The following is a 26227-nucleotide window of genomic DNA, read 5'->3' as shown; positions in this document are numbered from 1 at the left end:
AATTGAGACTAGAGTGCCGGGACAATGTACTATCAGTTGTATTATTTACTAGAGTGTAAATATCATGCATGCATCAGAGATTGATCCTATATTTAGATTGTGCAGTTTTGGAACCATGACTTCCTTTTAAATACGAGCTATCCATCCTAGGAATTAATGCAAGAGATTAGGAGCTTGGAGAGTTGCAGAATTGGCTAAGTGTTGGCCAAGAGCTAGTTTGTGAGCAGAGAAAGTTGAGCATACTTGTGCGGAATTTTTCTAGTGAGAACAAACTTTGTATCTTCACTCATATTTCTAATATATGCAATATAGATAACGGGGTTCTGAGCAGTGGCTTTCCCCAGATACATCTTATGTTATGTGTCATTGATTTATCTTCTTCTTGTTCATATTTTTTTCATCAATCTATTGGCTTCTGCTTGTTCAAAGTAGAAGTAGATTCTTGTCCTATGCTTTAGTAAATTGCATGAGCTTGTGAATCTACAAGATTTTCTACACTAACCTCATATATTAGGGGGCATTTGTTATAGCATCATTCAACACTCATGTAGTTATGATGCTCTGATATGGCCTTGGGTAGCCCTTTCACATTCAAACATGATCATTTATTAAAAAACAATATTTTCAATTCCATACGCGACTCTGCCCTTTAAAAAGCACGTACACATGCAGGTACCATAATACAAAACCCACGTACATGATTTCAAATATGAAAAATTAAAAATATATATCCTATTTTTTGTGCAGGGTTTACGGGTTCCACCAAAATCCCACCTACAGGAGCACGTAGCCTAACTAAATCAACTAATTTGTGGTGGTATTTATACACCTCATGGGAATGCCTAATTATAGAAGGAGATAGGATATCGGCATTATAGTCCTTTTTGTCCCCAGATCAAATCTGATTTTCCCTGTGCCTCCTGCACTCCCAGTCATAGGAAACCATTGTTTCCTTGCATAGATGCTCATCTTCCATTATATGGCATCCTTTTGCACATGCTTGAGAGGTGATCTTTGAGGCTTGGGCTAGACGGATCCAGAGGAAGGTTTTGTTGGTGTTGTGGTCAGATCAGGTTGTATCTTTCCACTACTATTTGTTGATATCAATAAAGAAGCTTTGTCGTGTTCCTGATATGTTATGATCTCATTTTTTTATGATTCATGGTTTATACGTTTATGCTTGATGATCTAAAATGTTTATTATGCATGCACTTTGAACTACTTGATATATATATGCTTCTCTGAACTGTGTTGCAAGTCTGATCACTTTGGAGGAAACAGAGAGTTTGGACCCTATAGGATCGACATCAAACATAGGTGCTACGGGTACTCCTCTCAAACCTAACTTTGGTATTTTATATAGTTTTCTTGCTTGATTGTATTCTTCTTGTTGATATTTTGCCTTCGGTCTATTGAGGTTTTCAACCCTTACCTTAGGGAAGTTTTTCCCACCAACACCTAGGAAAGAGCTGCAACTAAATTCTCAAATGGTAGACTTTTTCCAATTGATACATAGAGATTTGAATACCCTTAGAGGGGTTTCCTCATGCTTTATTTGTCTTTAAATTGTCAAGAGTTAGTTAACTTTTATAACTAACAGTCATTAGGAATATTTGTGAAGGTTCATGAGTGAGACTTGATTTTTTGTGAGAAATAATGAGAGAAGGGGTCAAGGTAGTAGGATTCCTTCAAAAGTTGCTAATGGGAAATCTAGGAGTGTTATCTAGGATGAGAGGAGGATTTCTTACTATTATAATTGTTTGACTTTCAAAATCAAGGGAATTTCACATTCTAGAGGTGACATCATCCATTATGGTTGAGTTTCCATTATTTAAGTTAAAAATATTTATTTTCGCATTCTAAATGGTAAACGATGATCCATAGTTAACATTGGTAATGGTGTAAGTAAAATATTCATAAGAAAAATAATACTCATAAATTATTTTTAAATATAATTTAAATGTACTCATAAAGTGAATCACTCTTAAAATAAGTACTTTTCAATAGTTAAAGCGCTAATTCAAATTTCAAAATAATGAATACATAGATTTTGATATTATTCACGCGTTATATTCCAAATTCAGTAAAAGAATTGATAACTCATTTCAAAGATACATATTCAAATTAACTTAAAAAAATTCATAATTCATCACATATATACATATTCAAATCAATATAACATAACATCGATTAACATGGGTATATTCAAAACTAATATGTAAATATATGGAAACTAATATATCAATACGTGAACCATGTATCCATATATTAATTAAAACTATATATAAGGTAGGAGCCACATATTCATATATTAATTTAATTAGGATATAAACTAGTATAGATTCATTTTAACCACAGATTTAGCAAGAGTCGAGAGATCAAATTTCAAGATGAAACTTCTTCTAGAGTGTGAAATTTGAATAAAATGTTTGCACCTCTCTCTCTAGCTATATATATATATATATATATATATGAACAATTGTAATTTTTCATTGTTTTTGTTGCATTTTTTAATGTATAAAATGGATCAAAATTTACTTGGCCACAATTTAACTACTTTATTTCTCTATAAAGTTTATATAAGATTGTGTTCTTTCATATGGACACCCAAATATTTTATTTATGGTTAGAGTGGGAGTGAAATTTTTTACGACTTCTCCTAAGTATGGAAAGTGAGAGTGAGATTATTGATGTTCTCTTACACTTTTAATTAAACAAACCAAAGAGGTATATTCATTTTTATTTTTTTATTATATCTGACGTGAAATATTTTATTTATGGTTGAGAGTGAGTTAAATATTTTTACCACTTCTCCTTAGTATGGCCATTGAGAGTGAGATTATTGATGTTTTATAATACTTTTAATTAAACAAACCAAACACTTATATTTATTTTTATTTTTTATTATATTGAACGTGAAATATTTTATTAATGGTTGAGACTGAGTTAAATATTTTTACCACTTATCCTTAGTATGGCCACTGAGAGTTAGATTATTGATGTTTTATAATACTTTTAATTAAACAAACCAAACACATATATTCATTTTTTATATTATATATGACATTTTTTTATTATATATATTTTTTAAAAGGGACATGTGTCAACTCCAAGTTGATCACAGACATACTTACACATCTCTCTCATACTGGGTTGTAGAATGAGCCTCTCGGCTCAGTAAGTAGATTATGACATGGGTGTGTATTTATAGCCTAGAGGTAATTCATATTTGTAAGTTTCTAACTTTGATAACGAACAATACATACAATTTTTTTTTATAAAATAAGAAAGTAAATAATGACATCCACATATAATATTTAGAGATTTATACTAGAAACCCTTAATAAAGAAAATATATTAAAAAAATGCTTAGAGTCACACCTGTAATTCTCATTATATTAACTTTATCATTTGTGATACAATATATAAGGTGCAACAATATCTGAAACTCTAATTTGTTGATCTATATTAGATTATAACCTTACTTCCTTAGCTAGAATTAGAAAATTGTGGGTTGCAAAACGATGTGCACATGCGGCTAGTCATGCAAATAATATAACACATACCCAATGATATTCCCTAAAGTACTTTATTTTTAATATCACATCAATAGAAAGACTTTTTTTAAACTTTATTTAAAAAAAAAAAAAAAAAAAAACAATTTAACTTAAGGATAGTTACATAGAGTGTAGTATAAGAGGTAAGTTGTAAATATACCTTCCCCTGAACATGACTAAGTCTCATTTTTATATTATATCCTTTAGGAGGCCTATTTTAGACACCAAAATTACCCTAATTGAATTAGACCTAGGAACTAAACGCTACTCTTAGGAGCATAAAAAAGAGTAACAACCTTCAAGTTATATGGTCCATATGCATGTTTGAAATATTGTGTTCATTGATGTCAAAGACAAGGGAGGACCACTTATTTTTGGGATATTGTTGGAATTATTGTTTTCAATAATGTCAAATACAGGGGGAGACTACTTATGTATAAGACAAATATTGGAAAATGAAGTTTGTTGGAAATATTGATTTTGAACTTTTGATGCCTCAATTGGATACCTTATCTTTGAAGGAATTTTTTCTCCAATTATCTAGCTCAAATGGGATCATAGGATATATGATTGGAAAGTTTATTCCCAATAATATATGACACTCCCTCTAATTCCATAGGAATGAGGAGATATGAAATATTTTGTCGAGATGACCCAAACAAAGTATAAGCAAGCCCTATTTGGATACCCTGTATTTGAAGGATTTTTTACTCCAATTACCTATCTCAAATGTGAGCATATGATATATGGTTATAATTCTTATATCGATAAATTCCAACGATATATGTCACTCCCTCTAATTCCATAGGAATGGGGATATATACAATATTGTGTCAAGATGGCCTGACCAAAGTACAAGCAGGCCAACCTAACCATGTTTACAAGTCATCCACATAAGTGAACATACAAATACTATAAATAAATGACATATGAGTTCATTTTAAACCTCAATTCATTGAAGAACAAATCTAAGGTTGCAAGAGGAGCTTAGGAATAACTTTTGGGGTGATTCTTGGAGTCTAAAGGTGGAAGAAAAAATGTGATTTATGGAGTGAACAAATCATCTTGGCATTTTTGTTATATATTTTCTTCTATGATGTTTCAGACCATCAAATTTGGAGGATACAATCTATCAATGTACTTGTGGTTAAAATTTTATACCTTCATCACTATAATTTTTAAGATATGGTTGAAGGAAGTTACGCTTCTAGAATGCTCCTGAAATTTTCTTCAAATAGGTCAACTTGGTATTTGTGTTATATCTTTTCTTTCGATAATGTTAAAATATGAAATTCGGAGGACACGAAGGAGAGATCTAAGGTACATGTGGTATAAATTTTAGACCTTGTTTCACTCCAAATTCAGAGATATGATTTTAGAAAGTTAATGTTGTTGAATGCTCATGAAACATGCTTTAAACATGTTAGCTTGTCAATTTTGTTATAACTTTATTTCTGAGAAGTTTTAGACTGTGAAATTTAGATGAGACAAATAAGATATATCTAGGTACCTATGGTAGGAATTTCATAACCATTTTAAAAAAATTGGATATGTGGCATGATGTGCAAATTCGTTCTTAAGAAGAAGCCAAAAGAAAAAAGTTTTGGGAGAAGTAGAATTGGTAAAGGAAGAAGCAACATGTAGACCTAGTGAAGGAAGAAGAAAATAACAGAGATGGTTAAGGCAGAAGCAAAAAGTAGACTCGGTGAAAGAAGAATCAACTAATAGAAACTGTGATTAATAAAGCAAGTAGGTTGTTTCCAACGAATATTAACAATAGGGGGGGTTGGTGTCTATTATAGGTTGGTGCCTAAAAAGTAATAGATAGGATTGGTGTCTCTTGTAGGTTGGTTCCTACAAATATTTACAGTAGAGGGGATTGATGTCTCTTGTAGGTTGGTGTCTACAAAGTAGCAAAGGGGATTGATGTCTCTTGTAGGTTGGTGCCTAAAGTAAGAGGGGGGATTGGTGTCTCTTGTAGGTTGGTACCTACAAAATAGCAGAGGGGATTGGTGTCTCCTATAGGTTGGTGCCTACAAAGTAGTAGAGAGGATTGGTGTCTCCTATAGTTTGGTGCCCATAAAGCAACAAAGGGGATTAATGTCTCCTATAGGTGGGTGCCTCCAAAGGAGTAGTGGAGATTGGTGTCTCCTGTAGGTTGGTGCCTAGAAAGTAGCAGAAGGGATTGATGTAACAATAGGTTGGTGCTACAATATATTTCATATAAATACATTTTGTGATTCTCTCCCATAAGGGTTTCCATGTATATCTTGTGTTACATGTGAAATTTATGAGATTGATGTTTTATGATATTTTACTGGATTTAAATAAAAAAAATTGTCATTATGTCAATTCACCCCCCTCTCAGTATAATTGAGAATTCCAACAAAGTTGAAAGAGTTAGACACTGGGAAAACATATTTAATGGGGATTAGATGAAGATGGCTAATATTATTCTTAGTGGAAACCTAATTTTTTCTCTAGGTTTCTTTGAAGTCTAAGGTTTATCGACTCGGATATATACTCATTATCATTTCTTTTTAAGGAGACTAAAAGATGGGGGTATTAATGAGATTGAGCTTATCAATATCATACCTTATTGGACAAATAAAAGGGTTAGTTTAGGTCATGTTGCTAAAAGACTAGACAAATTAATTTTAAGTGAATTCATATTTTCACAATTATTCATGCTGTCAAGAATTTCCAGCAAAAAATTGTGTTAAAAATTTAACTTTTCCAACATTTCAGATGGACACTCCACCCATATTTAGGGAAAAAAAAGCTTGATGATGTATAAGGGGGTGTTGAGGAGTTCTTAAATGGAAAAGGCCACAATGTAGCCATTGAAGTAATTAATAATTTTCTTTTCAAGAGAGTCAGTCAAAGGATATATATAGGAGTGCAAAGATTAAGAATCTCAATATAAGGGAATGTTAAAGGAAAAATATTTTACGAGGATCCTAGATATGCTCACTGAAGTCAAGGCAGTTCCAATCATTCACTTCAAAGGAATTCGAATGAGAAAATGGGTGTTGGAAATTCGAATTTCCAATTCCAATTTGGTTGGGCTCATACAACTCCACAAAAAGGGTTGCTTGTGCATATGACTTTGTTGTATATTGTCTGACAGGATCTAAGGTGGAGTTTAATATTCGCAAGTCCCTATCAATAATTCCCTATGCCTCTTCTCTATCTCTTCCACAAATTGAAACAACCACATCCAATTTTGTTGCAGGAGAATTCCAGCTGCAATTGGAATATGATGAGTCATCCTCTTCCTCTAGTTCGGAAGTAAAATTTGAAATTGCAAGGAAATGAATTTCAGTGGAGCAGGGTCCAACAATTTGGGATTTGGTTCTTGAGGATTTGGAAAATTGCAATTCTATACTTTTATAGGATTTCCCTACATGTGTCGAGATTCAAAATTCCATTTCTCTATATTCAAAACAACCATACAATTATGAGGAAAAATTTGTAGAAAAATGGGTGTGATGGTAGAGTTGATAAAGCACACTAACACAAGGTTGACAGAGTGAAATAAAACACATGTAGAGGGACAGTTTCTACACAATGGGGATGTTAAATAAGTCGATAATTATGATGAGTGGGTTAATGGAATTACAATTCGAGTATATTTCAAGTCAGGGATGTTAGACGCGGTTGCAACCATGATTTATAGGGATGGGGGGACTAGACAAAACAAAGAGGCTAGAGATGTTTCTATGCGGATCAGAAACCTAACAAACAAGGAAGGAAGAGTGCCGATGTGTAGAGTTGATAGGATCTTATAGTACTATTAAATACACACACCAAATAATAAACTTAGTTGGATAACTCACATGTGATGTGTATTACTCACAAAATATACATATTAATACACAATTTTCCTGACCCTTTCTTTTCATCTTCTAAGAGGTCTCTTGGATTTCTATGGCTATTGGCCTTCACTTGAGGCCTTTCACCTTCCTCTCAGGTGAATAAGCCAAGTTCACATAACCCCAAGGATTATGTTTCCAACATGTCAAAATAGAACTTAATTTGATTACATAATTCAAGAATATTTTGAAACTCTATGGACAAGAGACACAGAAGCAAATTCAATTGTTTGACCTTGTTCAACAATATTATGAAATTGGATGGAGAGAAGATGGACTAAAGAAACAGGAGAAAATTATAAAATATTCTTAGAATCTAAATCAAATTAAGACAAGATAGGTGATTTTTTTTCTAGTGATATTTATAAACAGCAAAATAAACACATGTGGAGAGCATAATAGGTGAATTTAAATCACCCACATTCATGCTCTGATGTAGGATTGAGACTCATCTTCGATTCTCTAAGAATAACTCATGTTCTTAGAAGATCTATCCTTTGCTCTAGCCACTTCGAGGAGGTGGACTATTTCCAAGTGACATGCTTTTTCAATGACAATCTTGTTCCTCAAATGTTAAATTATCTGCTCCAACGATTGTAGGAAGTGGCTTGTTTTCCATTGAAATGCACTCCCATTAACAAGGAAAACATAATGGTCAATGCCAATGCAACAAGGGTAGAGGTAGGACTTTGTGTTAATATGGATAACTAAGAAGAGCCATGGATCCAATGCCATAACCCATGCACATAATATTTACCATAGGTTCAGGGGGAATTTGGTTATCTCTCTCCCCTCCCCATTTACCATCTAGGAAGCTTCTTACTGGCAGGTATTATATATCTTGAGAACTCCTAGTTTGAACATTGAAATAATAGGTTTTTTACTTCCAAAATTTTGTATAATAACTACTATGAACATTAAAGTCTGAACATTAAAATAATATCTTTTTTTCTTCCAAAATCTTATTTAATAGTTTCTCTATAAAAACATTTGCAATGGAAAAAAATGTTTAGAAAAAGAACTAGTCACTTCAAAGTTTCAAGCAGTTATATAACAAAGAAATTCTTAAAAACATTTCCCAAGGATGCATAAATCCTCCCTTTCTAGATAAAGAGTGTAGACCACCTCATATGCCAGCATCCCAAATCGTCCAACCAACTTTTATTGCAAAAGAACTTAGTATGGGAAATTTTGAGTCACTTAATTTTTATTGTAAACTTCCCTCAATCATGAGATATGGCAACAAATAAAGTCATAGTTTCCATCGATCTCAAACTATGAGAAATTTTTCACTATGTTGAACCTTCCTCATAATTCATGATGTGTAATTATAGATTTATCGGATATTTTTAAGCATGATTTCATATGTTTGACAAATTGTTTTTAATTTTCTTTCATTAAATTCATAATTTGTAATTATATTTTTGTATTTAATCATTTTTTTCCAGTGAAAAAAACCATAATTTTTATAATGGGTATAAAAATTACATTATTTAAGCACACCATGTGTGTATGCAATCATGAGTAGTTACAATTCTGAAACATGTAGGTGATCATCTATCTATGATGGTTATGCATATGACAATGAACCACTAAATCAAAGGTTTGAAAGATATAAATAGTATAAAACCTTGTCGAGAAGCATACAAAAACACATATGACATCTAATATGTGTGACAAAAAGAGCACTTGAATAAGCTCTACAATACCAGTTGTAAACAGAAAACCTATCAAAACAAACTATGATGCACCATCTGGTGGTTGTGCGAGAGGCTCCAGAGTAGGTTTGTGAAAATAAGAGGAGTTGGAACCATCATGAACTGTACAAATCGACCAAATTCCCTGATCCAATTCTAAGGCCAATTTAGATAATCAATCAACCTTATGATTTTGTTCCCTGTATATATGATGACATGAGAAAATGTTAAAAGAGTTTTTAAGCTGCATAACATCTTCCAAAATAAGAGACAGATAAATATTACTACAATACTGAGAAAAATTCAACGAGTTGACCTCCAACATAGAATCATTGAAGAGTTGAATATTTGAAACCCCCTGTTGAATAGAAAATGTAAGTATATTTTTGTAAGCTAAAAGTTCAGCTAGATTGTTCGAGCCCAGACCGAAACCCATGGAAACATGAAAGGAGAGAGTGTTATATATGTGAAAAATGAAACCACCACTACTCATTTCACTAGACTCAGTCGAGGCCCCGTCAAAATAAGCCCATGAAAAAGACTAATATATATATATTCATCTTCAATACCCTCACTCTTCAAACATATTTTTCTTGAAGGTAATGAATAAGAATAGACATAACCTTAGTCATGATAACCCTTGGAAAGGGTAACTTATCTCTAAAGATGATGCGATTACAAGCAATCCAAATCCCCTAGCATATAATCATAGGGAGGTATTTGAAAATGCGAGAAGATGGAAAGGACAACTAGATTTTCCAAGCTCCTTCAACAGATTGACTGGTCCATAGACCAATCTAATCCTCAACATATCTATAATGAGACCAAATTTATGGACCAAATGGACAAGACAGAAAAAGATGAGATATCTATCCATCTTTAGTTTGAAAGAGGGCACACCAACTAGTTCCATGAGTAAAGAGATTTCGAAGAACGTCCTAAGTTGGTACTTTATTATTAATGATGTGCCACATTACGATTTTAGCTTTAGGCTAGTATTCAGATTTCCAAGCAGTTTCCCACCACCATTTAGGGACAACCAAATAGTGATCAGAGTTAATGAATACATAGCCTTCCCTTGGAGTGTATATACCAGATGGAGACACATTCAACACTAATTCATCATCCCTGTCTGTAGTGCAAACATGAACAACATGGAGAGCATGTAAGTAGTTGTTCCACAAATTCGCAAAGAATTATGGGATCTCCAAATCAAAAACATATTTCCATCCCTACCTCTAGATGGAAGTAGGAAACACATTATCAATATGTGCCAACATGGAGATATCCTTATTCCTCAGGAAATCAATTAAGGGTCGAGGAATAAGATGAGCATGCCCACAACGAGACCATGGATCTTGACCGATACACACCTTAACACATGTGCCAACTTTCAATGCTAGACCTCCTCGAACAATTTAAAAAGTATTTAACATATCCCTCCAAATGATCGAGATATTCGCCCGAGGATTATCAGCTATGTGAACCCACTCTTTCATTGACATCGGATAAATATACTTTTAAATCACTACCAAAATCCAAAAACTCTATGTGTTTAGTAAAGACCAACCACATTTTGTTGTCAAAGGCTTGGAAAACATAAAGATATTTTTGAGACCCCATCCACCCAATGACTTTGGACGAGCTATCTTTTCCCATCCAACCCAAGGAAAAATTGACTCCTCTTTGGAACTAGACCACAGGAATTTAAAACTTATACATATTATGTGATCCATAGCACCTTTCGAAATCTATGCCAACAAAGCCCAATACATAGGAATAGTTTCGAGGAAATTTCTGATTAGAACTAAGCACCCCACCCTAGAAAGCCATCTATGGCTCCAATTTTTAATACACGTCTCTACTTTTGAAATCAACCACTACTAATCCATCATATAATAAGTATTGGGTTTCAAGGGAAAATATAAATATTTAATGCCATCATCCATCTGAGAGGTATCCATTGGAAGAAGATCTAAAATTTGTTGGAGTTGAACAACCCTGAGATTGGATACTCTAATAGTTGATTTTTGAAAATTGATTACCATATATGTTGCTTTCCCGAATAATGATAAAAATCACTTTAGCAACACCACATCTCAAGGGTTTCCATTACAAAAAATAATAATACCATCTACAAATAAAAGATGAGAAATAACCAATGTTCTAGTCACCATACATCCTTGAAAATATCCCCTTTGCTTGGCTTCTGACAGTAAACGACTAAGACCCTCCTCCACCATTAGGAATAGTAAGGGGAGAGGTGGCACCCCTAACTGAGACCACGCTGAGCATGGAAAGAGGGAGAAGGAAAACCATTAATTAGCACAACAAATGAAACCAATTGATTATAGCTCAAAACCCAGGAGATAAAATCAAGGTTGAAACCAACATGAGTAAGAAGGATCCTTAGATAAATCCAACTGACATGGTCATAATATTTTGATAAGACTATTTTGATCACATCTCCTTTGAGATTCATCGTTTTTAAGCTATGTAATCCTTCCTGAGCCACCCCAATAGCTTTATGGATTTATCTTCTTGCCAAAAACCCAAATTTTTCCTTAGAAATATATTTGGAGAGGATCGACTTGAGCCTTAAAGCAATCACCTTTGTTATGACCTTACATATTTCATTACATAAATAAATAGGTTTGAATTCTCTGAAAGATAAAGGGGAGTCCACCTTTGTAATTAATGCAATGAACGTATAATTTAAGGTTGGAAGCATCCTACGATCCCTCCAAGATTCTCCAATGATTGTCATGAGATTATATCCAAAAATATCAAATAGACCTAAAAAAAAATCCACCCCCCATCCATTAGGGTCTAGGTTCTTATCCTTTGGAAGCTATGTAGGAATTTCTTCAATTCTCCTTTGAAGACCTCAAACATGAGATATTTGTTACCTTAATCATCAAGGAAACAAGGGAGGGCGAGGGTAGTACGGATTACTTCAACTATGGTAACTTCTTCCTAAGCTTTGAAAATATTTTCAAAATGTCATTTCCCCATTTCAGCTAAATAAGTGAAAGAGGAATCTTCCCTACCATATTGGTCTTTCAAGGACCATATTGAATTTCTCAACTTATTCCCTTTACCATATGCCTAGAAAAAACTTGTGTGTTATCCCCACATTCAAGCCAAATGGCTCTTCTTTTCAACCTCCAACCAAACTCACAATCTACTAGAATTTTTCTCTTTCTTGACTCCAAACAGAAAATAACATCCCTAGATTCAACCGAACTGAATCCTTCCTCTTCATGGACCACCAATATCCAGAAGTTGGTGTTTTATCTCCCTAAGCCCCAAGGATTTGGCCTGTTTCTTATTCTTGGCCCATTCTTTGGTTTTTTGTTTGATACAGTTCATATTTTTTATGAAGTGTTTACCAACAAAAGTGCCCGCCTCAGGATCAGATGAGATCTAATTCTCTTGAACCAACTCCACAAATGATTGATCCTTGAAACAATTCGAATTCATCTTAAAAGACAAGCAAGACTATAGGAGTAACCTTTTAATTATTCAAGGAATATAGGTGAATGTTGTAAAGAACCACCCACCCCAACCCATTGTTTGATGAAAAAAAATGATCCATTAACACTTCTGACACAAAAAAGTGATCGAGCCACTTGGCCACTCAATCAGGACCTAATCGCTTGTTCCTCCAAGTGGGGCGAAGTTTCACCAGAACCATGTCAATCAAAGACCGACTTAAGAGATTATTGGAGAAGAAATCAAATAGAGGATACTTTTCGGCCCACTCACACCAAGATTCAGAAGGACCCATGGACAAATTTAAATCACCATTGATGATTAACATTGGACAATTTATGAAAGACTCCCAAAATTATTTCCTATTTTTATTAGGACCACATACATTGAGTAGAGAGAGTAACCTGCCTAATTCTTCATAAAATATTTTAATACATAAACCCAAGATATTCCTCCACAAGTTTATATGATTTATTTCCAACCTACCACAAGACCACCCAAACGTCTAGAGCCTTCTAAATAAAGAAAACTCTAACCACCAAGGATCCCTTCTAAACTTCAAGAGATAGTGGCACCATCTCCCAGAGTTTCTTAATGAAAAATAATCTCAGGAATTCAATCATAATGTTTCTTTTGAGTGCAAGTATTTTAGGGAGACATGAAAGCTCCCAATAATTAAAATAAAGAACCTTCATTTTATCACACTCTAAGGGGTAGAAACAACTTTAAGGGCCCCTTGAATAGAATATTTTCTACTAGTGGCCATGTCAGCCCTGGCGTGCTCCATGGCTTTAGTCAAATTTGATCTACTCTCCCTCCCTTTGGTATCATAATACGAAAACTGGGACTGACCAGGATTTGAGATAGAAGGGTTCTAGAAAAGGCCATTAGAGCGAGGACCAATGTTATAGGAGGAAGAGACTCCTTTCGAAGAGTGAGAGAAATATTTGTAAGCTGAGGTGATCAAAGAGGAAAAATCACCAAGCACCTAGGAAAAAGAAAATTGAACCTAAGGGGGGTTACATGAAAGGCTCAATGACAGGGATGTTGAGAAATCTAGGGGAATATTAGGTGATTTCTCTTATTTTTATAACTTTTTGTGATGTATTCTTATGTAACTTTATTAGATTCTCCTTTTACTTGATTATTATTAGTGTTCTCTATCATCAAACAAATAAAAAATAATGAATAATAGTGAGATAAGGAGACACAAAATGTACATTGTCATCTAGGGCCAAAACCTTTCCTTTTGAGAGGAAAACCCATAAGAACTCTTCTCTTCTTATAGAACTTCAAATGATGAAGTCCAAGACCTATGACCATTGAAAAAGACCCCTCCAAGACCAAGTCAAACTTTATCCTTGATGAGCTTTATTTCTAGCAATCTCGACCCCAACAATTTCTCTAGCAACTTCAACTTCAACAACTTCGACCCCCATCATCTTCTCTAGAAACTTTGACCCTAGCAGTTTCTTCTGCATAAACCCTAACTCTTGCACGTGTGGAAAAGATGGTGATTTCTTCCTCTTTTCTCCTTCACTTTAATTGATCCTTTCTTCTTGGAAAATCATCTTGCAAAGTATGCCAATTGATACCCTAATTCGACTTTTGTAATTCAGTCTTAGCTACTACAATAGGTGCCCTAGTTGTCTCACATGTGTGAAGGATAGTAGCCCAAAAATAGTCCAAAAAAATTTGTTATCTTTTCCTCTTCTAGTCCTTCTCTTCTTTGCACCTTTTTCTCTTCCTTGATCGAATTTCTTATGGTGATTGAGTGCTCTTTAAGTGAGGTCAGAGTCTCTTATATATAGGCTTCTCTTCTAGGTCAAATAGCTGCTTGGAGGCCAACATATACTCTCATGAAGATCGACCTGATCTTTGTTTGTTGACAAGGTCTTGGAGGGTCTATTTGACACTTTTGACTTTACATCATTTTTATTACAATATACAAGATGCCCAGAAGGGTATTCCATACATGACAATGACTAAATTGACTTGTCGACTCAATGACTAGCCCTAGAATCACTCAATGGGTGCTTGAACTATAAATAAAAATAACCTTGAGCATGAAACCCATGCATCAAGAACTACAATAATTTTTTTTTTCTCTTTACATCAAATAAAATCATGATTACGCATGTCATTATGAAGACCACCCAATTACATATTTCAACACTCCCTCTTAACTAGGGAGGTATTCATAATCCATACATGGTACTTGGACATTCGCATATTGAAAAATTATCATAAGAAGAGTTGGATCGGTAAGCCATATCATAAGCTACTTTCTCAACTTATATCAGTGCATCTCATCATACCAACCAACATTTTCACATAGAAAGGCGTTGACTAATAGCTCTATCTCTCCACAAGATCAGAGCACAATGCTGGCAAGAAAAATGATTGATATATACCATCATCATTGTCTCTCAAGGCACAAACCCCACCTAGGTGTTCTAAGGGTATGTCCTTTTAGAAGAATTCCTGTCTTGGAATAACACATCCTCATGGAATTCCATCTTCAAATACTCTTACCTATTGGATGCCCTACCACATCCTCAAATAGTATTGAAATCAATTTTAGATGCTTACCCAATCCTCCATTATTTCTTCATAACATGAATAAAATAATGATGTTTCTATCTCTGCCTCTCAACTAGGGAGGATATACTCATTCCTATATAAGGAATACACTCAAGCTCCCTCTTAACTAGGGACTTGCCCAAGCTCCCTTTCAACTATTTGTTAGGAAGACTAATCCCTCTTGCAGACAAGATGGATCTCCCTAGATCTCAAATGAATATAGTAACAAAAAAGAAAAGAAATGCTACCTTTCCATAGCTTACGATTGATTGAAACAAGTAATATGTGAGAGATCACTTACCAGTTTAATGAAATTCCTATTGAAGTCCCTTTCAGTTCCTTCGACAGTTAGCTTCTCCTTGATGCTTTAGATATCGTTCCAGTGCTTTCCACATCTTCTCCATGATGTTTCAAAAGAGATCTGCATAGAAAGAAACACACAAAGGATCAAAGCATCTAGTGTATAGAATTAAAGATAAATGAAATACTTAACTCAGCATATATCATAAATTGAATCAATAACCAATCATAACCTATGTGAGTGATCAAAGAATCCCACAAATGATATCAGAATATACATGATTAGGAAAGAACGATTACTTTTTATTAAATAAAAGGGAGAACAAACTTACAACCTCAAAGCCTTGATGTTACAAGCCTCTTCTCACAATCTCCAACCCTCTCCTTGGAAGAAAAGCCTCCTAGCCTTATTTCTACAGCATAACCCTATCTTCAATAGTCCCCTCAATCCTATGGCTTGTGTTTGATTTATAGGTCAAGAGTAGGAGGTTTGGGATCCATTTCCTAAGGGATGAGATCCAAAAATGATGGGATAGGGGATCCACAAAGAGAGGGAAGTATCTCCATGATGGGAGGGATCAAGCTTCAGTAGGCATCCATTCGTAGCTGTTAGTTGGGAAAGATTCGACTAACAAAGCTTCTAGACTTTACTTTTTATTTTTTACTTGCGTTAAGTCATGTGCGTAGGCCATAATGTTAAAAAGAGCACATTTTTATGCAATTTCTAATGGTTTCTTCTGCATATGCAAAAAAATGGACTAGGGAACTACGCAGGAAACTAAAAATAGGTTTTTTGGCCTTCAGATCCAGGAATTTCATTCTCTTTGGGATTGTTTGGATTCTAGCCTTCCAAGGGGATGCTTTGGAATAGTTTGTTGGATATCAAAAGATCCAAACTGATTGTCATTTGTCTAATGTGACAAAATGAAGAGTAATGTATTGCCCCCTAAAGTGAAAAGTCAAAAAAGATGTTTGATGACTGTAGCATTTTATTATTCCAAGGTTCGAGTTAGAGACTACAGTCGAAGACCTGAAACAATCAATCAAATGTTACAATGCAATATATAATCATCACTGAGGTAGGCATTCCCATACTGAAAGCATAAATGTCTCAAAGAACTAGTATAGAAATACATCTAAAGATCCATGTCAAAAAAAGGCATAGTATGGACACATACATCAACAGATCTATGTTTTCAATCATGAATATTTACTGACTCCACACATCCTGAATGGATGAAACTAGATCCAGGGTCTTGATTTCCATCTCTCGATCTATAGTATGAATTTAACCATGTGAGTGAATGTCTCGTAGTCAAACATGGTAGAAACCACTTTATTATCAGTCAATGATGTGGACCGTTAACAAGCACGAGAGAAGCCACCAATAATGACAATGGTTCTCAAGGTAGTTCCAGTACAATCTATGAAGTGTAAATAGAAGTGTTGAAGTTGAACACTCATAGAATCATTTGATCGAAGGTCAATAATGAGAACATGTTTTCTAAGGTGAGAAACTTTTCATTAAGGCATGCAGGCTCCAAGGTACTAAAGGTTTCTAGATCAACTTCCTAGACAATGAGCTGAAGTTAATAGGAAGTGTTGGGATGGGGTCCCCTGGGTTAGTTTTCAGGTTAAGATAACCCAAGTTTTGATACAGTTTTGTAATTAATATAAATTCTCCACAATTTGTGGATGCGGAGTGTGTAGATGAGTAGGAGTCAAAGGGGTTTAGCCTCTTGTTTTATGTAAATTTTGAGTCAGTTTTAAGATCCGCCCATGGTCCACAAACCATGGAATTGTATGAAAAAGGATATAAATAGGTGTGTCTTAGAGAGTCTAAGGCATGATAATTGATGATTAGGGAAGAGAAGTGATAGCGAAGAGAAGTGGGTAGGACAGAATAAAGGCTCTGCAGCTAAGTACGCATATACCTAGGTAGAGTCCGCAGCTAAGTGCGCAGAACCCTGCAGTTGTGTGTGCAGGGTAGTTTTGAGTTTGTAATCCTGAATTAAAGATCAATAAACATAGTTTTCGAAGAATTCTTGCATATTTCTGTTTATTTTTGTTAATGCTATATGTTGTCGATGAATGATGTGTTTTATGGAATATTGATTGAATGTTACGCGATTCTCTTGAATAAGTGTTAATGATGTACGTAATGCATGTTTAAGTACTTTCATGAAGACTCTGATGAATTCTCTGATGTTTATTAATAACTTAAGTAAATTTGCACAAACCCTAATTTAGGACTACTCTCTGATGCACGTAAGTAGACAAATTGAATATTAAAGGTCTGAAAGGACTAATCGTAAACCTTCACGAAGGTCTAAAGGATGTTTGACAGAGTTGCAGTGACGAGCCCTAAGAGTGTATCACCCCATATTTATTCGGGTGAGACTGCAACCTGCGCTACGCAGGTTGTTGCCAAAAGGGCTAGTAGTGTAGTGTTTTTTTAGTTGGCACAACTAACTCTGAACCTAGGTCAGGACCCTCTAAGCAAACAAATAGTTCCATTGTCAGTCCCTTTTGAAGGTCCCCAGCTTGCAAGGATCCCGCTATTGAAAATGGAGGATTGGGACCTCGCAGATCACACTAGGTTTGCACACTTGGTGACAAACAAGTATATGAGGAGGGTCTATTATGTAGAATTATGTGTTACAACATTGGAAATGGAGGAATGGGTCCATGGTGTCGAGCTCTCAAGATTGCTGAATTTACTATGGGTGCCACACTACCACAACACCCCCATCAATATGATATGTGTGCGCCAGCTGCTCCAATTGGTGCATGATGTTTGTTTATGGCTAGGAGGGCCTATCCCCATTACAGACATGCTCATTCACAGAATCATGCACCTGCCTTATAAAGGTGCGAACCCAACCAAGGAGTTTGGTGGAAACACTGGGGAAAAAGACCCCGCAAAAGGGATGAAGAGGGATCACAACCTCCTTAAGAAGTCGTGAGGGTATTCAATTATTTATATAACAGAACTGACATTTCAATTGGCTACCCAGATTTTAGCAGCGAAGGTAATGCGAAAATGTCGTGTGAATGAAGTTCCAACGCCAGTGGTTTCCCTGGCTGCATAGTGCGCGAAAGGTGTACAATTTAATTGGGAAAGATACCTCTATTAGGAGTTCCTAGTGAACTACTATGAGGCCCAGGATGAAACCAAGTCATTTCACTACACTTGTTTGTTACTCTCAATTGTCCTAATTACATGGAATTGCCAGAGGATAGCCAATTTCCTCTACTCGAGGAAGGATTTCCGAAGGGAGCACAATTCGCTTCCTTGTGGTCCACAATGGATGTCACACAGATTGTGGAGACAAAGATCTTTTGGGTTCTTATGGAGATGGATCTCCGCATGGCCATTAATCAGCTTCCGAGGTTGTCCCCAACCTTGTTCACACAGCTGTTAGCCTATGCAGCATTCAAGGCTAACTTCCACAGGGTATATATCTAGGTGTGGAAGGATCGAGAGAAGAAATGGCATGACTTGCCCTATTTGGTGACAGAAATGGATATGTAGGAGGTTGTAGCGAAATGGCCTGCAGAGTGGCACGCCCCGTCAGACTTAGCTGTTGGACCAAGCACAGGTGCAGAAAGTTCTACTGCATAGAAAAGAAAGGAGTTAGCTAAGCAAGCTGCATGTACCCTAGTAGCACAGAAAAATAAGGAAGTTGTAGAAAAGGCTCGTGTGGAGTACGCATTGCCAAGGAACATGCGGAACAGGAACAACGCGAGTCATTAAAAGGTGGCAAGTCACCTTTGCCGGAGACAGAGGAAGAAGAAATTTCAGGACAAGGTGGCAGAGGGGATGAGGGGTAGAGAACCCCATTTATTCTAAAGAGACATGGTAAGGAACGACAGGTTGGAATGCAGAAAAAGTAGAAATCGGATAAGTCACGAGATGATCCCAAGGTGTTAACAGAAGGCAATCTTGATGAGATTGGCGATAAAATCACGGATACCACAACTGAAGTGCTACAATAGTTTGAGCAGCAATACATGCAGACGTTGGGAGCGTCCAAAAGGATCTACATGAGCTGCAAATCCAAGCAAGTAGAATACAGGTGGGCAATGGACAAGCAAGCGTGGAGAAAGTGAGACTAACACCCAGGACAAGCCAAGTAGCAAAACTAGTAAGGACCCTAGACCTCAGAACTATACCATTACCAGATTGGTCCATTCGCGCAGAGTCCACCGACGATCACATTATCCTGAGTACAATCAAGAACATAGGACTAAATATAGCGGCACTCTCCAATGAGACCCTCCACGTGTTGCATACAGGGGTGGTAGATGAATTGAGAACCAGGGAGCAGTGCACCTGCAACCTTATCAGTGAGTACAAAGTCAATAATGAGAAAATGTTCGCAGAAAAGACACGGGCTTTGAAGGAAAAAGGAGTCACTTCAAAAGTTAAGTTCCAGTTTGGAGTCTGCAATAAAAGAGGCATGCAAGATAGTGTCTAAGCTTCACATCCCAGAGGATGCATAGCCAGAAGCCAAGATCAGAAAAATAGCTGCTGGTGTGCATGAGGCTAAAGTAGAGGTTGGCTGAGTCACATTTGAGCTCAACATGAAGATTGCAGAGCTACAGTTAAATTTGCAGCCACAACTCTGCCTGAGGTCCAGGAGCAGCATGGAGTTTCGATAAAGGAAGGCATGGCTACCTTGGATGCCATAGTCACTGACTTTGCGACATTGTTTGAGAAGGCTATCGAGCTAGTGATCAATCCGGAGGAGGATCCGAACCTGCAAACATTGAACACATAGATAAGAGAGTTGTAGTGACAGTATGATGAAGTCAGGGAAACTGTGCACTCCTTAGCACCATCACAGCACCTTACCAAATTACAGGAAGGAAAGCAACTACTAGCACAGGTAAAGGAAGCACAGAAGAAGGAGGCCTCACTAAAGGCCAGGTTACAGCCTTGGTTCGAGGAGGCTTATCAAGTCATGACTAATATTCAAGATAAGCTTAAAGGAATGCAACAGAAATAGCAAATGATCAGGCTGACCATAGAAGGACCAGCCACAGAAAATTGGTTGAGGAAGTCAAGCAAGCAGCAACGTAGAGCGCTGCCGAAGTTGCAGTGATCCAGGTGGAGCTAGGGGTCTTTGTAGTTTGATCATCGCAACAACAGAGTAATTTGAGGGCGAGTCACGATATTTGTGTTGGGGACCTGTTGGGATGGGGTCCCTTGGGTTAGTTTTGGGGTTAAGATAAGCTAAGTTTTGATACAATTTTATAAGTAATGTAAATTCTTCACAATTTGTGGATGCATAGTGCATAGATGAGTAGGATTCAAAGGGGTTTAGCCCCTTGTTTTATGTAAAGTTTCAGTTGGTTTTGAGATCCACCCATGGTCCACAGACCATGGCATTGTATGAAAAAGGCTATAAATGGGTCTGTCTTAGAGAATATAAGGCATGATAATTGATGATAAGAGTAGAGAAGTGATAGCGAAGAGAAGTGGGTAGGACAGAAGAAAGGCTCTGCAGCTGAGTGCACAGACCCCTGCAGTTGTGTGTGCAAGGTAGTTTTGAGTCTTTAATCCTGAATTGAAGATCAATAAAGACAGTTTCCGAACAATTCTTGTGTATTTCTGTTTATTTTGTTAATGCTATATGTTGTCAATGAATGATATGTTTTATGGAATATTGATTGAATGTTACGCGATTCTCTTAAATGAGTGCTAATGATGTATGCAATGAATGTTCAAGTACTTTCACAAAGACTCTGATGAATACTCTGATGTTTATTAATAGCTTAAGTAAAACTACGCGAACCCTAATTTAGGACTGCTCTCTGATGCGCGTAAGTAGACAAACTAATTGTTAAAGGTCCGCAAGGACTAATCGTAGACCTTCGCGAAGGTCTGAAGGCTGTTTGACAGAGTTGTAGTGACGAGCCCTAAGAGTGTATCGATCTGGGTGAAGGCAAATTTGAGGTGTTGGAAGACATCACACTAGTCTCTGGATGCAGAAATTTTCTTCTTGCATTCCCCCCATACTACTATGGGTAAGACTGCAGCCTGTGCCACGTAGGTTGTTGCCAAAAGGGCCAGTAGTGTAGGTTTTTGTTCGTTGGTGCAGCTAACTCTAAACTTGGGTCAAGACCCCCTAAGCCAACAGGAAGCGACCCATCGCAGGAGGGCCTACGACATGAAACTCATGTCAAGTTTTGTAGAATAGTAGTTTGGAGTAATCCAAGACTGACTCAGGAATGGTCGATGGGATTGAAGACTATGAATAGAAAAGTAGTTTTGACTATGGTTGGACTTCTCTTGAACATATTGGCAACATGAGATTCAGACTTGGTAGCGTTTGGCTAAAAAATAATACCCAAAACCAAGTGAAGACTTTCAATGAGGTATGGTCAATTAGGAGACAAATGGATTTACCAACCCAGACACAAAAGTGACAGATTTTCATGTTCAAGAGCGACATACTGCCTTTGTAATATAAAAAAGGGTGTTCTTTCCCAATTTCCCCCCACCATTACTGGAAAGTACCTCTTTATTTTTGGCAATCCTGAGGAGGATAACATATGCTTTTCCTTTAAGCTCATCCTTCAGATGAGTCCTTCAGAGTATTTTTAATGAACCCTAGGAAGGATTGGTTTGGTTTCATCATGATTGATGAGTCTTGCACTATTTAAGTTTTACGAGTCCAGTGAAGGGGTAACTTGATGTTGTTTTCATGTTTAAAGAGTTTGAAAAGACACAAAAAGAAAACTCGTTCAGTTCTTTCAACATAAAATTTTAACAAACCTAGAGAAAGTAAATCTTATTGTTTTTCATTTTTAGGGAGTTAGGAGAAAAACATAAGTAAACTCCACAGTGTCCTTTTTCATAAATTTAGTCTCTCAAGCTCAGAAAAGGGTAAAATAATGTAGGAGAGAACTCTATTGACCATGATTAGTCAATGTATACATTTTTTGTAAATAGTATAGTTAAATCTGTAAAAGGGGTAAACTTATATTGAATAGACGACTGTTCATTTACTTTTACGAGTTCGAATAGTCAAGTACTCGAATATATCTCATGTTTAGGGAGTTTGAAAAGGGCATAAAAAGAAATCTTAGGTTCGCATTTTCGTAAGTTTTTAACGAGTTCTAAAAAGTGATAAAAATGTACTCATTATCACTGACTTTCAATTTAGTTAACGAGTAGGAAAAGATGGAAATAACTTAGCATTTTCATATGTTTTATGAGCATGAAAATAATAACCAAAATGGACTCGAATTAGGTTTCATTTTTACACAAGCTTGAAACATAGGAAAAACTATGCTTGAGAGGGTTTCATTTTTACACAAACTTGAAACTACAAGAAACTATGTTTGAAATAAGTTTGCATGCCCCCAACATAATGACTAAATTCTAGGCATATCATATCCCCCCGATCTTTATTTCATTCGCCTGAGTAGACTATTAGTTACTAATAGGCGGACGAAATGAAGGTTCATTTACGAGATCAAGTGAAAGAATCCAGTTAATTAGAGGAGATTTGTTTCATTTTTTAATGAGATTGACACATGAAAATAACTATGCTCATGGTAGTTGTTTCATTTTTTAACGAGATTGAAACAAGAAAAGAACTATGCTCATAGGGACCTATTTCATTTTTTAAAGAGCTTGAAAAGGTAAAATAATTATCCTCATGGGGACCTATTTCATTTTTTAACAAGGTTGACATAGTAAACGAACCATCCTCATAATGACTTGCTTCATTTTTTAATGAGGTTGACACAGTAAAATAACTATCCTCATAGTCAATTGTTTCATTTTTAATGAGTTTGACGCAATAAAAGCACTATCCTCACAACCACTTGTTTCATGTTTATGCGAGCTTGAAACAAAAATAACTATGCTCATGAGAATCTGTTTCATTTTTTAACAAGGTTGACATTATAAAAGAACCATCCTCTTAGTGACTTGGATCATGGCTTCCATTTGGAAGAAACACATGCCAAGGGATACTTCTCGAGCATGGCTTCCAAGAGATATTCATCAAAAGGAAGAATAGCTCGCTGGAAAGAAGAACTATGAAGAGAATCAAAATGGGTAAGAAAATCCATTTTGAATTCCCCCATAGGGTTTCCTATGGCAATTCTTGGATATAATTCATAAGAAGTCGAGAAAAAGGTGAGAGGCTCACCTGCATCGATAACTGAAAACATGGGACTGATTTCCACATAATTAACCCATGGTGGGGTGGATACCACTTTCATATAAGGAACATTAAGGGATTTCGGATGGCAGGTAGTCGAATCAAGACCAACAAACAAAAGTTGTTCAATAGTCACAATGTTTCCATTGTGAGGGAAAGACATCACTCAAAAGAGTGTGGACACGACAACTTTCATGGCATAGACATAGTCTCACCCAATGAGCAAAATGAAATCCAAGGGGCCTTGGACTACCATAAGATAAATATAGACAATATTTCCTTCCAAGTAATAGGTAACTTAGGAAGGATCCCTAAAGGTTCACTGATGGTTCTGTTAAAATCCAAAATATTATGTGTAATGGGAAGAACCAGAGTTTGAGTTGGAGTGCACTAAGGAAACCTGCATGGAAGCCAGGAAGAGGTTCGTTGATGCAACCACTTCAGGAAGCAAAGACAAACCGGAATCAGAAATGGACCCATCGATGCTCACGACGTTCCTGGAAACATGCATGAAGCTATTGCATGACAGCAAGGTTGTAAAGGGGTTGCAGGAACTCATAAATAGATGCGCTGGGACCGCACCAGGAGAACTGCACGTAGTCTGGAATATCGGAAAGCACGCAATGAGGACTAGAATGGAGATGAGGTTGACCACGTAGATTGGGGAATATGAGATGGACCAAGTGATTTTGGACCTAGGATCGGGCACGAACGTTCTGCCAAAGCAAACATGGGAGCGCATGGGAAGGCCTACACTGCAATGGTCTCCTATCCAACTGCAAATGGCGAACCAGCAAAAGATCCTACCTATGGGGAGATTGCAGGGAATCACATTGGATATCGCAGGAGCAAGTGCACTAGAAGATTTCGAAGTGATAGAGATTGTTGATGACAACAATCCCTACCCTACACTATTAGGGATAGATTAGGCCATTGATATGAATGGGGTGATAAATCTGAAGAAGCGCAAGATGATTTTTGAGAAAAAGTCTCTCTACGTAGTTGTACCTTTGGACCCTGTAGAAGGATCGCGCTACACAGAGCCAGTGCATGACTATGAAAGTGATGATGACTTGGACTACATCTACAAGATAACCGGGTAGGAGAAAGAGTGGGTAAATCCCACTGTGGATGGACAAATCTCATGGGAGCGTGAAATCTCTTGTACGTCGTATTTTGACGAGGAGACAAAATGACAGCAGAACTAGTTACATGAGGTAACCATGCTGAACTGTAACATGATGATGAGATCATTGCGCTGCGTATCAATGGAGGTAAGGGATCTTCCTACATATGATGGGTTAAGCGAGGTAGATGACTTCCTGAACAGATTTGAAAGGTAGGTGTCAGAATAGCAACGCTTTGAGGCTTTGAAATGGGTACTATGCGCTATGCCCGCGAGGTGGTCGGGTACACACCAAGGAAGCTTCGAGGACTAGCGCGAATGCAGGAGAATGATGCGCATGTGATATGGAAAGCCTCAGATGCGATTAAAAGACAAGTATGACGAACCGGGATGATCCACGCACGCACCTCGCCAAGTGGAAAAAGGTCTATGGGGAAGAGCCACAACCTGAGTGGGTGCACCTGTTTTGTCATACCCTGGATATTATACCCATGAACTAGTGTATAAAGATGGAGCTCCGCCATGGAGCAAGTAAATGGGATATCTTGCATGAGGGGTTCCTGTTAACCTTCATGTTTGAGGATCATTGGTGGGACACTGTTGATGACGCACTGCAAGTAGTAAAAGCAGTTATCTTTAAAATACCCTAGGAGCCAATAGAATTGATTCAGCCTAAATGGGCGACTTAGCTAAGCTGTGCACTGGAGTGTTATAACATCAAAACTGAAGAAGATGATGAGGATCTACGAAAAGTTAACTCCAGAAATTGAAGGCTATCACGAGGTTCAAGGGCCACTGATTGAAGACCTTGACATAACTGTTCCGTTAAAAACAAAGTAGGTGAACATTGGTACAGAAGCTGAACCTAAGTATGCAATGCTCGGTGATTACTAGGATGACGTGACGGTAGATAAAGTCACTGAGTTACTCTACGAGTATGAGGACCTGTTCCCCACCAGGATCACAGACTTAAAAGGAATCATCGAAGATTTAGGAATGATGCAGATCACATTAAAGCCCAATGCGAAGCCAGTTAAGCAGATGCCTTACCACTTGAATTTGAAATACAAGGAGAAGCTCCGCATAGAACTAGACAAGATGCTCACGGCTGGAATCATTGAGCTAGTGGAAGAATCTGATTGGGTAAGCCCTATGGTAGTATAGGAAAAGAAGCAGAAGGGCGAGATAAGAATATGCATGGACCTTAGAAAATTGAATGACGCATGTGTGCATGACCCATTCCCAACTTCGTTCACAGATGAAGTATTGGAAAATGTCAGGGGGAAAGAAGCATATTCTTTCACTGACAGATTCTCAGGGTACCACCAGATCAAAATCGCGCAGGAAGATAGGAGTAAGACAACCTTCGCCACTAAATGGGGTGGCTTTCAATACATCGTTAGCTGTTTGG

The sequence above is a fragment of the Pinus tabuliformis genome, chromosome 7 (genome assembly GCF_031772625.1).
Source record: "Pinus tabuliformis cultivar Carrire ecotype Pingquan chromosome 7, CPIR1, whole genome shotgun sequence".
Classification (NCBI taxonomy): Eukaryota; Viridiplantae; Streptophyta; class Pinopsida; order Pinales; family Pinaceae; genus Pinus; species Pinus tabuliformis.
This window is presented reverse-complemented; position numbering follows the sequence as displayed.